The following is an 11,445-nucleotide window of genomic DNA, read 5'->3' on the forward strand; positions in this document are numbered from 1 at the left end:
TGTTAATATTCTTATGATGAAGGATTTTCAGTTTTAGGTGGTGGTTCCTAAAGTTCTGAAATGAAATGCTTACAACTCTAGCTCTTTCTAATTCTGCTCAGTCATTCGAATGAACAATAATACCATGATAAAAAATCTTAACACTTATTTTACTTCGGACATTCCAACAGCCACATTGTTACACAAGTGTGTAACCAGCCAATTACAGGAAGCCGAAGGATTCAATTATACATTAGGCCAGTGACGGTTAAGGTAGTGTGTACCATACTTTCTTCGCCCGAGACTTTGCTGCAATGGGCAACTCCTCATTTAACCCTCACACCCGATTTCTCGAGTATTTGGCTGAGTGGACCGGGGGGCTGCATAGACCACTCAGGATCCTTAGCTGAGCGTCGACGACGCTCACCCCACGGCTAGTGACAGAGTCGGGAATCGAACCTGGTACCTCAAGCAAGTACAAGATAATATTATTACAAACTTGAACAAAAATAAATCACATAATTAGAAGGTATTCATATCTGACAAACAATAATTAAATTCTTCATAAAAATATTTTTATTGACAAAAACTTTGCAAAAAATGCATATCAAATTTCGGTTTGGCGGATGTCCAAAGACAAATGAAGGTAATGACTACTACTACTTTAAGGCTCACAACTTATTAATTATCTAAAATTGGTGCCGTCGTGCCGATCGGTCTTTACCCCGAAGATAAATAAACGAACTTGTTTTCGTAATCTTCGCTAATACAAAAGTCGAACGCAAGAAGGAACACTGCTTCAGAATGTTTGGTAATGTTACTTGGTAAAATACTGCTCCAAGTAGATGGGAATCCTGGGTATCACTATACATTGTACACGTGTATAGTATACATTGTACACGTGTATAGTATACATTGTACACGTGTATAGTATACATTGTACACGTGTATAGTATACATTGTACACGTGTATGGTATATAAGGGTATTTTACCTCTTACTTTAACCGCCACTAATGATAACTGATAAATCCCCATTGCAAATTGCAATACACGTTTGTGTTCAAATTCAGTCCATTAGATTAAGGTTTAATTTTTAAATTTTTCCGTTTTAAAAATGTAGACCCCGTTTAGTTAACATTACACATGATGCTCTACTATACTATGTAGTAACTAGTAGCAGGGAGGAGTTAACATTACACATGATGCTCTACTATACTATGTAGTAACTAGTAGCAGGGAGGAGTTAACATTACACATGATGCTCTACTATACTATGTAGTAACTAGTAGCAGGGAGTAGTTAACATTACACATGATGCTCTACTATACTATGTAGTAACTAGTAGCAGGGAGTAGTTAACATTACACATGATGCTCTACTATACTATGTAGTAACTAGTAGCATGGAGTAGTTAACATTACACATGATGCTCTACTATACTATGTAGTAACTAGTAGCATGGAGTAGTTAACATTACACATGATGCTCTACTATACTATGTAGTAACTAGTAGCAGGGAGGAGTTGCACCTTAATAGAGAATAAGAGAACAGGCAACATCTGGAAAGTAAACAAAAGCTACTAAAGACTATCTAATCTGTTAAAATGTTCTCAGGTAAACAAATTGCTTGATCAAATTTAAAATTGGATTATTATTGTACTTCTAGTAACTTTGATAGTCCTTCATCAATAATACAGTTACTAGAGGATAAAGAATCAAATAAGATTAAGGGGACAAATAACCTTAACGCACTTTAATCAAAAGGGTAGAATTGTAGCACTGGATTCATCTTCGAGGCTTTTAATAAACTTAATTTCAGCGATTTAAAAAAACAGGAAATTTTTACTGATTTAAAAAATATGTCTGTACCTTGAATTTTATGAATACTGTACAGATCAAATTATTGATGTCATGACCTTTTACTAGCAAGCACTAGAACACCAAGACATATTTCCAAATTTATATTATGTTCGTTTAAAATATAACATTACACTTTACAGTTAAGATAAGAACTCATGAAGAAAAATATGTAAAATAATTCGTATTATAAAGATAAAACACTTGAACTCAGATCTGATCATAACAATTAAAAAACGATATGTACTAATTATCATTATTTAACTTTTGTGTAAGTTTAATTTAAACTGTTCAACACAATATTATATCATAATGTATGATAACTGCAAAGTTCCATCCAGCTGATCCCAGAACCGGACTATCAATATCCTAATATGGTCTGTACCTCAAAATATCAATACAAAATGATCAATAAGGGGGAAATAATAAAATGAGCTATCCGGACTGAATCAAAGGAAATAAACCTGGAGTTTGGAAACTTAGGAACTGGCTAATCCCTGGATGAAAATCCTGACACTAGTTGATCAGTTGACATGTCTCAATGTAATTTAACGGTTCATAAAAACTTAACCTTTAGAACTGTTAGGTAGTATTTATATAGTATTTTATATAATAGTATTGATAACATTATTAACCATTGTTTTATCCCTTTTAGCAAGTTGACTATAGGAAGTGTGTGTTTTCCTTGTTCCCTCTCCTAACATAACTTGCTCAAAGAAAAGAATGAGTATCTCCACGAATGTTCCCATACCATATCTCGGAAAAGGCCAGCGCATCTCTGAGTGGTGCTTTGTAGCTACAAGGACTTTGTAGCATCCACATTCCACAACCATGCTCAAAATGGATGATGCTCAAAGAATTCAATTGCTACTTATATAGTTATATACGTCTTAAGGACTCCGGGAGAGAAGGCTGTAGCTGAATCTGTTTCAGAAGAGACAGACTTTAAAGTGGCAATCCAGATAATTAGCAAGCTGATTGAAGGGGTCATCTCCACGATTCAGAAAACCAAGTTGTTCTTTGAGGTAAAAGCTCCAGATGGAGACAGTGATTGCACATCTGTGTACTTTGAGTTATACGCCAAAGGAAAAGACGCAGACATACCTACAGATGTGATACTAAAACGCTTCTTAACGTTTTTTTCAAGATAGGAGCCCAATTTCATGCTGATCATGCAGCTGAGATAAAAGCTGATTGACCAAGGCCGAATCGTTAGCAGTATTTGGAAAGTTCAAGACCAAATTGGACAAGCTAAAGAAACCAGTGCCAGTGGCCATCAAAATTGAAACAGAAGAGATGTATCATGCGGTAACTATGGAGAAAAACGAGAGACCCCCTTGGGCTCAAGACCTGCAAAACCAAATAAATGAAATAAGAGAGATTCAATGTTACGGAGAGTGTTCAGAAAATGAGAATGAATCAGAGACAATGGGTTTCTGCCATTCGTCGGGGAAAAGTGAAGCCTACTATTATGACAAAAAGCAAGATCAGAAGCAGACCAAAAGATGTAAGATGCTAGGCCACTACGCAGAGACTGTTCAAAATGTAGTGGCAAAGGACACAGCGATTTCGAATGTCCTAGTTTCACCTATAAGAAGAAGAACTTTAGAGGAAAAGACCGCCAAGCATGACTAGATGGCAGTATATCAGCTTATAATCAGTCAAAGGGATGCAGGAAGATGGAGTAGACTTTCTTCTCGACAGTGGGTCGAGTATGTCAGTTATATCGACCGACTTATGTGAGTCAGTGACTTTTACTCAGAATGGTAAAAGTGTTCTAGGTGTCGGAGGATCTCAGAAAGTCGGTGAACCCGTTCTTTATTGTTTCAAACTAGGTCCTTATGAATTTACAGACTACCCTTTGAGACCTATTGAGCTTCCTTCAAAGCGCAAGACAGTGATTCTTGGACGTGATTTCATGAGCCAGTTCAAAACTACCCAATTCGATTGGGCTAACAACCGATACACTTGGATAAGGAGTGGATATTCTTAATGGATGAGCCCGAGAAAAAGAAAAAGAAAAGCTACAGTCTACACCATGGGTAAAAGTTTAACTTGTCAAGAAGTAAAAAAAGTAAAAGACCTCATCAAGTCTTATGATCATACTTTTGCTAAAAACAATAGAGCTTCGGAGTTATGCACACTAGGAGAACATGTGATCAGATCCATGGATAACGTTCCCCATAAGGACCGAATCAGAAGATTACATCTTAATCAACTTGAAATTGTTGAGAACCAAATCCAGGAGATGCTCAGAAATGACATAATACAGCATTCAAATTCTCCCTACAATAGTAATCACGCCCTGCTTGATTGGACTGTCAAAGATTTTGACTGCGCAAATCTTATTTCCCAAACATTATAACTGACTGGTCACACACATCTCAATTAAAATTACCCTAGGCTACTGTTTTCCAAGTCTTGTCCTGTGAGTAAAGTATGTGTGAGAAAGTTTTAATAAAATTATTGTATATTTACTTTTGAATTTTTAAAATCTAATTTGAGAATGAAGTTTAAAGAAACTTTAATTAGCACTGTATAGTTTAAGATATTTATAGCTTATTATAACCATTGATACAAAGGCCATAATCTTTCGCCAGCTCTCCAATATCCACCTTGTAAGCTTGAAGCTGCATTTTATATCCTTGAACTACACAATATAAACTAAAGAATGTTTTAGTGTAGACTTTTTGTCACAACAAGACTGCAACCTATAATAACAACTATAAACAGAACCCCTAATGTCTGCTTACAATTTTTCTTCTAGTCCTAATCTGAGCCTTGTCTCTATAAACTTAACTGAACTAGCGTTTCGGTGTGTGCAAAAGCTTCCAGGCACGCGCATTCCTTGCCCCGTTAGTTACCTGTCCTTCCAAAACCAAACTAGCAGTCAAGGACAAAAAGTCATACACCAAATGGGCATTATATTTTATGAATTGTTTTACATCTTTTTATTCTGTAAAAATGTGCTAAAATTAAATTTCTTGTTTCATTGAATATACTTCTGGTGAACAAGGACGATGGTACTAAACTCTAGATTTCAAGAGTTTGAACAAAAACACAAAACCAGACACATATCCACTTCCTAGAGTTGAAGATATTATTGAAAAGGTCAAAGGGTGTGAGCACTTTACTCAGCTTGACCTAGCTTCTGGATACTGGGCCATTCCCTTAAGGGAGGAAGACCGAGAGAAAACTGCTTTCTCAGCTCCCAATGGAAAATATGAGTGCAAGCGTATACCATTTGGATTGATAAATGCAGGAGCTACATTCCAGAGAAACATGGACAAAGTGAAGAAAGAGCTGAAAAAGAGAGGAGTTAATAATTTAGAACCCTATCAGGACAATATATAAGCAATAGCAGCAAATCTGGGGAAACTTGGTGGACATTGACTTTTTTCACACAATTTGAGTATGTTGACTTCAACATTATGTTGCAGCTCATTGTGGTTAATCTCAATGTTGGAGTGATGTTTTTCTGGTGCACAAAACACTGCAGTACGGTTATGTTGAATAATTGTGGTTAATGGGTCATCTATGTGGCCACTATGGTGGTTAAAATACCAGTTTTAGGGTTAACCACCATTTTGAGATATGATATTATGAACTGAGTAGTCATTATATTGAGATCATATCATGGTGCAACTATCACAAAAGTTTTCAAACCTCATGGGGGGCATTTTGTGGTCCTAATGGTGGTTAAATTGAAGATGAACGGTGAGCTATAAATATTGCTCTGATTATAGATGTATAGTGGTGGTTGTTCATTTGTGCATGGATGATAATTTTTTATCACAAATGTGCAATTTAATAGTATGGTTGATTTGAGGTGGTTAATATTCGTAAAAAGTGCTAAAAAGATGGTTAAAATGTCAAAATTTGTTGTTAACCACCAATCAAAACATTATTAATGATTTTAGTCAACATTTTATGGTCAACAAAGGACATTTGAAGGGTCTTGATAAAAGTTATCAAGAAATGTTGTCATAAAAGTGGTTAAAAGGGCTATATTACTTGCTAGGCTGTTGAACAAGGCATCTATTAAAGTGAAAATTAACCACAATATGAACTTCAGATAATGGTTTGCTATCCAAATGAGTGTATATTTGTTTGCAAATGCATAATTGACCCCAAGTTCATGCATTCCGATCAATGTGCAGCTAAGGTGGTTAAAATGTCTCGAAAATACCCTATATTTGCACTAATTAACCATTTTTAGAGCACATATTAGCTTTGTAAAGCTATAGCTGGCCATGCTACATTATCTAGATATAACTACCTGCTCATTTATATGACCAGAAACATTGCTGAGTCCTATGTTGCGTCCATCATGGTTAATAAAGGTCTAAAATTGACCAAAATCAGTGTTTTTGGTCGTTTTAACCGCCATACGGCCACACATTTTGTTGCATTATCTTTAAAATCACTTATTATCCTTCAGCTATCTCTCATAATCAAATATCAAAACAAAATAAGGCACCAAAAGGTCAGATTGTGCTGAATAATGGTTAATTTGTGATGGCTTCTGTTGACCGAAGGTCCAAAATCAACATGTTTTAACCACATTATGGCCACATCTAAGGTTTTATGGTATTGGGACCATAGCCAAAAGTTTTGGGCACCTGGATGGTGTACTCTGCTTTTGGAATTATGGTGATATCTCAATGCTGTGCCATTCCAGGTGGTTAAGTACGCGCGCGCGCGCGCACGCATACACTTTTGGGGTTTTTTGATATACCACAGTTGGTGGTTAACCGTTTTACATTACACCTTCACTAAAAGTATTGGGCACTCTAGTGGTGACATAATATATAAAGAAATTAAGCATAAACTAAATATGTTGGCCTACAGATGGTTAAGTACGCGCGCGCGCGCGCGCACGCATACACTGTAACATAAACACATATAAACCACTCCACAGACCACATTTATTAACCTTTTTAATTTCTTTCTTCAACTATGTGTCAATGAACCGTTTCTGTTCAATAATGACCATCAATTTTAACTGTAACACTCATATCTTCAGTGTAGTAAGGGTTTGAGTGTTAGAAGTACAAAAAAATGTCCACTAACAAATCAGTCATATTTCGACTACTTAACCACCTAACTCAGCACCAAAATGTTCTGGGATTTATTTCGTTGCACTATCACGAAGCTATGACATTTTTGGACCTATGTAAATATTCAGATTACTAGAATTCATAATTTGTGATTTTTAAGGGGTGGTCAAATGCTTCAAAGTGGTGTATTTCAAAGTTTCCCCAGATTTGCTGCTATTGCTGCTATTCTTTTATTCAAAGACGTTTGAAGAGCACCTTGCAAACCTGAAGATATTGTTCGATGTGCAAGAAGAGTATAAGCTCAGCTTGAGGAAGGATAAATGTGAGTTCTTCAAATCTTCAATCGTATTCCTTGGATTCCTCATAGACGGAGAAAAGATCAAACCTGATCCCAAGAATATCGAAAAGCTGTGACAATTCCCTAAGCCCAAGACCAAAAAACAGGTTCAACGCTTCCTGGGTCTTGCTAATTTCAATAGAAAATTCTATGAAAAAATGGCAGAAGAAGCAAAACCTCTAACCACACTCACATCAGACAAGACACCATTTAAATGTACTGAAAAAGAGGAAATCTCGTTCCAGAGATTGAAAGATGGTCTATCTGAGCTGAGTGAACTCTATCTACCTGATTGGGAAATGCAGTTCCACATTAGAGTAGATGCTTCAGGAGTAGCAATGGGAGCTATTCTGTTCCAGAAAGATGAGATAGGAGATAACCTACCAATAGCTTACGCCTCCAAAAGTCTATCTAAACCCCAGGTAATTTGGTCAGCCACTGAAAAAGAATTGTTTGCCGTTATTTGGATAACTAGAAAGTGGAAAGTTTACTGTACAACTAGACCTATTATTCAATCTGATCATTTATCGTTACAGGGGATAAGAAAACAGAAAAAACCCCGTAAGAAGTTAGCCAGATGGATAACAGAGATAGAGGGTGTGGACTGTGTTCTAGAATTCCTGAAAGGTAAAGAAAATGTAGAAGCTGACTGCCTGAGTAAAGTCCTTTATGATATCAACCTCTCCGGACAGACTCTTTCCACTGCTGAAACCGACGTACTCTCCCTTGGCCTTAAATTTGTCCCGACACCCACCTCAGATCCCACACCTGAACTAGCTCCACTCATTCAGAACGTCACCAAACAGCTCGGCGAAGGAATGGAAGCTTCCGTTACCTATCAGGTTACCTCTGTATTATCCAAATTTGACAAACGACGTGACATGGCCCGTGACAATTTGACTCCCCAACAACGTACTGCTCTCAAATCATTATATATATATATATAACTCTAAAACTCTGGTCACAAGAGCAACTGCCTAAACGTGCAGAAGTGAAAACAAATACATAAAATACTAGCAATCCTTTAAATTCGCAATAAATAAGTTCGTTCAATGTCATATAATTCTTAAAACCGCATATATGTGACCAGTAAATAATTTAATTGGTCTATAGACTACTGTATAAAATTCTCAATATAAACTTTTTAACAATAATAAATTAATTAAAAACACACAACAACCTTTGGTGTGTAAGAATGATTAAACAGCCTCATTTTGACACAAAATATCTTCATAATATTATAGTATATGCTATAATATTAGAACTGTTTAGTTGAGTTCAGGTAACAGAATTTAACTGTAATAGAACCTCTGCTGTGTTATCCACTGTTGAGATGTAGCCATATTTTCGTCCGGTCTAACATTGACCCCGGCTCATGAAATATATGCTTCGTCCGGTCTAACATTGAACCCGGCTCACTAATCATAGGGTGGTGTAGTTATGGTAGTTGGAATATAAATTCCATATAAATTCCATATTAGGGCCCATTTCGGTCACAAATTAGCGGAGCTACGGTTGACAAATTATGTGAAAACTGTGCTGTCAAAAATAATGCGCGACATAGAGGTGACCAATGAAATCACGGCATTAAAATTATAAAAACACGTAATTAGATATAGCGCGCTGGCGAGTGATTTAGTAATAGTAAAATCCCAAAACAATGATAGAATTAGAGGAGCGGTCTACACAGTCACAGGCTGCCACGTTTCGTATAACTCCAGGATTTGGTTCTAGATCGGGAACTCAAAACGAGGATAGAGGATCAGGAGCGGTCTACAGTCATGAAATTAGTGTTACAGGAACATTGCATATTAACGGGTGATACTCGTAATATAAAATATCTGTTCCATATATTGTCGACGAGTCCAACTCGGCGCGCGCGTCCTGGTAGGTTGTAAACCTAAAACATTGCATATACTCCTACGAGTTGCACGTAGCAGGCCACAACATCCCCTGGAGGCCTAGAAATCCCTGTCTCTCCGTCGTAAACCCGGCGGGGTTGCACCAGGGGCGGTGGTAACTTGTATCACGTCGTGACCCCCATGGTCGTTTCACTATGGTTTTATCGTTTTTACGATATAGGTTAACGGGTGATACTCGTAAAATATCTGTAAATACTCCGTCGACGAGTCCAACTCGGCGCGCGTCCTGGTAGGTTGTAAACCTACAAGATACAGGGGGAGCCGCGCGCACTCGTGCGCGGCGGGTCAAACAACGTATGCAGTTATATGAGTATGACAAGTGGTAACAGAGCTTCAAGACTCTCATAGTCTAATTTTTCGATATCTATGTGTAATATATTTATGGTATATATACCATTTACTCCTGCTGCTGGGGAGAGAGACTCCCAAATTATTTATAATTTGGGAGTCTCTCTCCCCAGCAACAGGAGTAATTGGAGAAAAAGGGGGAAAGGCTTTGTAAAAGGGCCAAAACCGTAAGTGGGTTTAACCCCCGCTTACACCCGGCCCAAATTTCAGAAGAATAATCCTTTGGGGGGGGCCTTCTTGAAAGCCAAAAAATTTTTAAAACCCGACTGAAAAAAACGGTTTTTACATTTTAAACCAGGGGCCCAGAAAACCCTTCCTCCAAATTAAAAAAAAAAAGAAAAAAAAGGGAATTTTTTTTTAAAAAGTGGGGGTTTCATGCGTACCCCCTCAAAGAATTTTTTTTAATGTATCAAATCTTATTTTTTTAATTTAAAATCGGGGTGGGCCAAAATTTAAAGGGGGCAAAAACGTTTGACCAAAATTAAAAAAAAAGTTTCCCGCCGTGCTTTTAATTTTTGAGGGGCTGTTGCGGGGAAATTGGCATACAATACTGTACTTAATTACTTTTGGGAGGTTTCCCCGTCGGTCAAAAAAAAATTTCAAAAATTTTTTTAAGCCCAAAGGGACCCCTTTTCAATTTAAAACACTTAAAATTTTTTTTTTCCCTTTTTGAACAGGGTGAGTGCCAAAATTTTTTTTTTCATAGATTTAAATTTTTATTAAATTTTTCATATAATCTGAAAACATGGGGGGAAAAAAACGGTTTGGGAAATGACGAAGTTATAAAGCATTTTCGAATCTCTTTAAAAAAAATAGACTGGGTGTTTTATGGGGACACCGTGACACCCCAACCTTTTAATTGGGCTTCCCTTAAAAATTTTCCCAAAAAATTTTAAAAAAAACGGGGTAAACCTAATCACGTTTGGAAAACCCAATCACCTGACCCACCGTAAGGGGAAAAAAAACCTCATTATGCTTCATATCTGGGTCATTCTGAGAAGCTACATTTTCTAATTTTTTTCAAGACTTAAACGAAATTTTCGAAACCCGAATGGCCAAACAAAATTTCCCAATTAAAATTTACTAAACCCCCGAAAACCCAAAAACAAATCAAAAAAAAGAAAAATAAACCCTTCTTTTTGAAAAAAAATTTCGAAATTTTTTTTTCGTTTTGAAAATTCCTCAAACCATATAAGTCATCCCAGAAAAAAATTAAATTTCAATTGGGCCTCAGGGACTAGCTTTTGGGGGCCCAAAACGTAGGGCCCCACTGACTTTTTGGGCCCACCCGTATATTTTCATAATAATAACCCAAGAAGCAAATCCCAAATTTCCCCCCGGAAAAAAAAGGTTTTGGGGTTTTAGTCCCCTTAAGAACGTTTCCCCATCGCCCCAACCCAACTGAATGGTCAAAACATCCCCTTACAAACAAAACAATTTTTTTGACTATAAAAAAAATTTCCCAAATTGCCCATCTTCCAGCAAATTTTTTTTTTAAAAATTTAAAAATATTTACGCCCCAAAAAATACATCGAAAAATTTTTTTTAAAATTTTGGCGTTTTCCCCTTGTTTTTTTTCCCAGAAACAGCATTTTTCTGAAATATGAAACGATTTTCCCATCAAAAAAGGGAGTTAAAAAAAAGGGCAAATGCCAAAAACCCTTAAAAAAATTGTAAGGGAAAGGGTTTCTAAAATAGGGGCAAGAATTAACTTTTTGAAATTTTAAAAATCTTTCCCTTTCTATCTTTAAAGGGGGTTTTTCAGTTATTTTGGTCATCTTTTCATCTAATTAAAAGGGCTATAAATTAAACAAATCCCCAAGCCCCCACAAAATAAAAATTTAAAAAAATTTTAACAGGGTCATTAAAATTTCCCAATACAAGCCCAAAAACCATAAAAAACCGGGGCACAAAAAAAATTTAAAAAACCTTTTCTCATTC

The sequence above is a fragment of the Bolinopsis microptera genome, chromosome 7 (assembly GCF_026151205.1).
Source record: "Bolinopsis microptera isolate Bmic1 chromosome 7, MBARI_Bmic_1.0, whole genome shotgun sequence".
In the NCBI taxonomy this organism is placed as follows: Eukaryota; Metazoa; Ctenophora; class Tentaculata; order Lobata; family Bolinopsidae; genus Bolinopsis; species Bolinopsis microptera.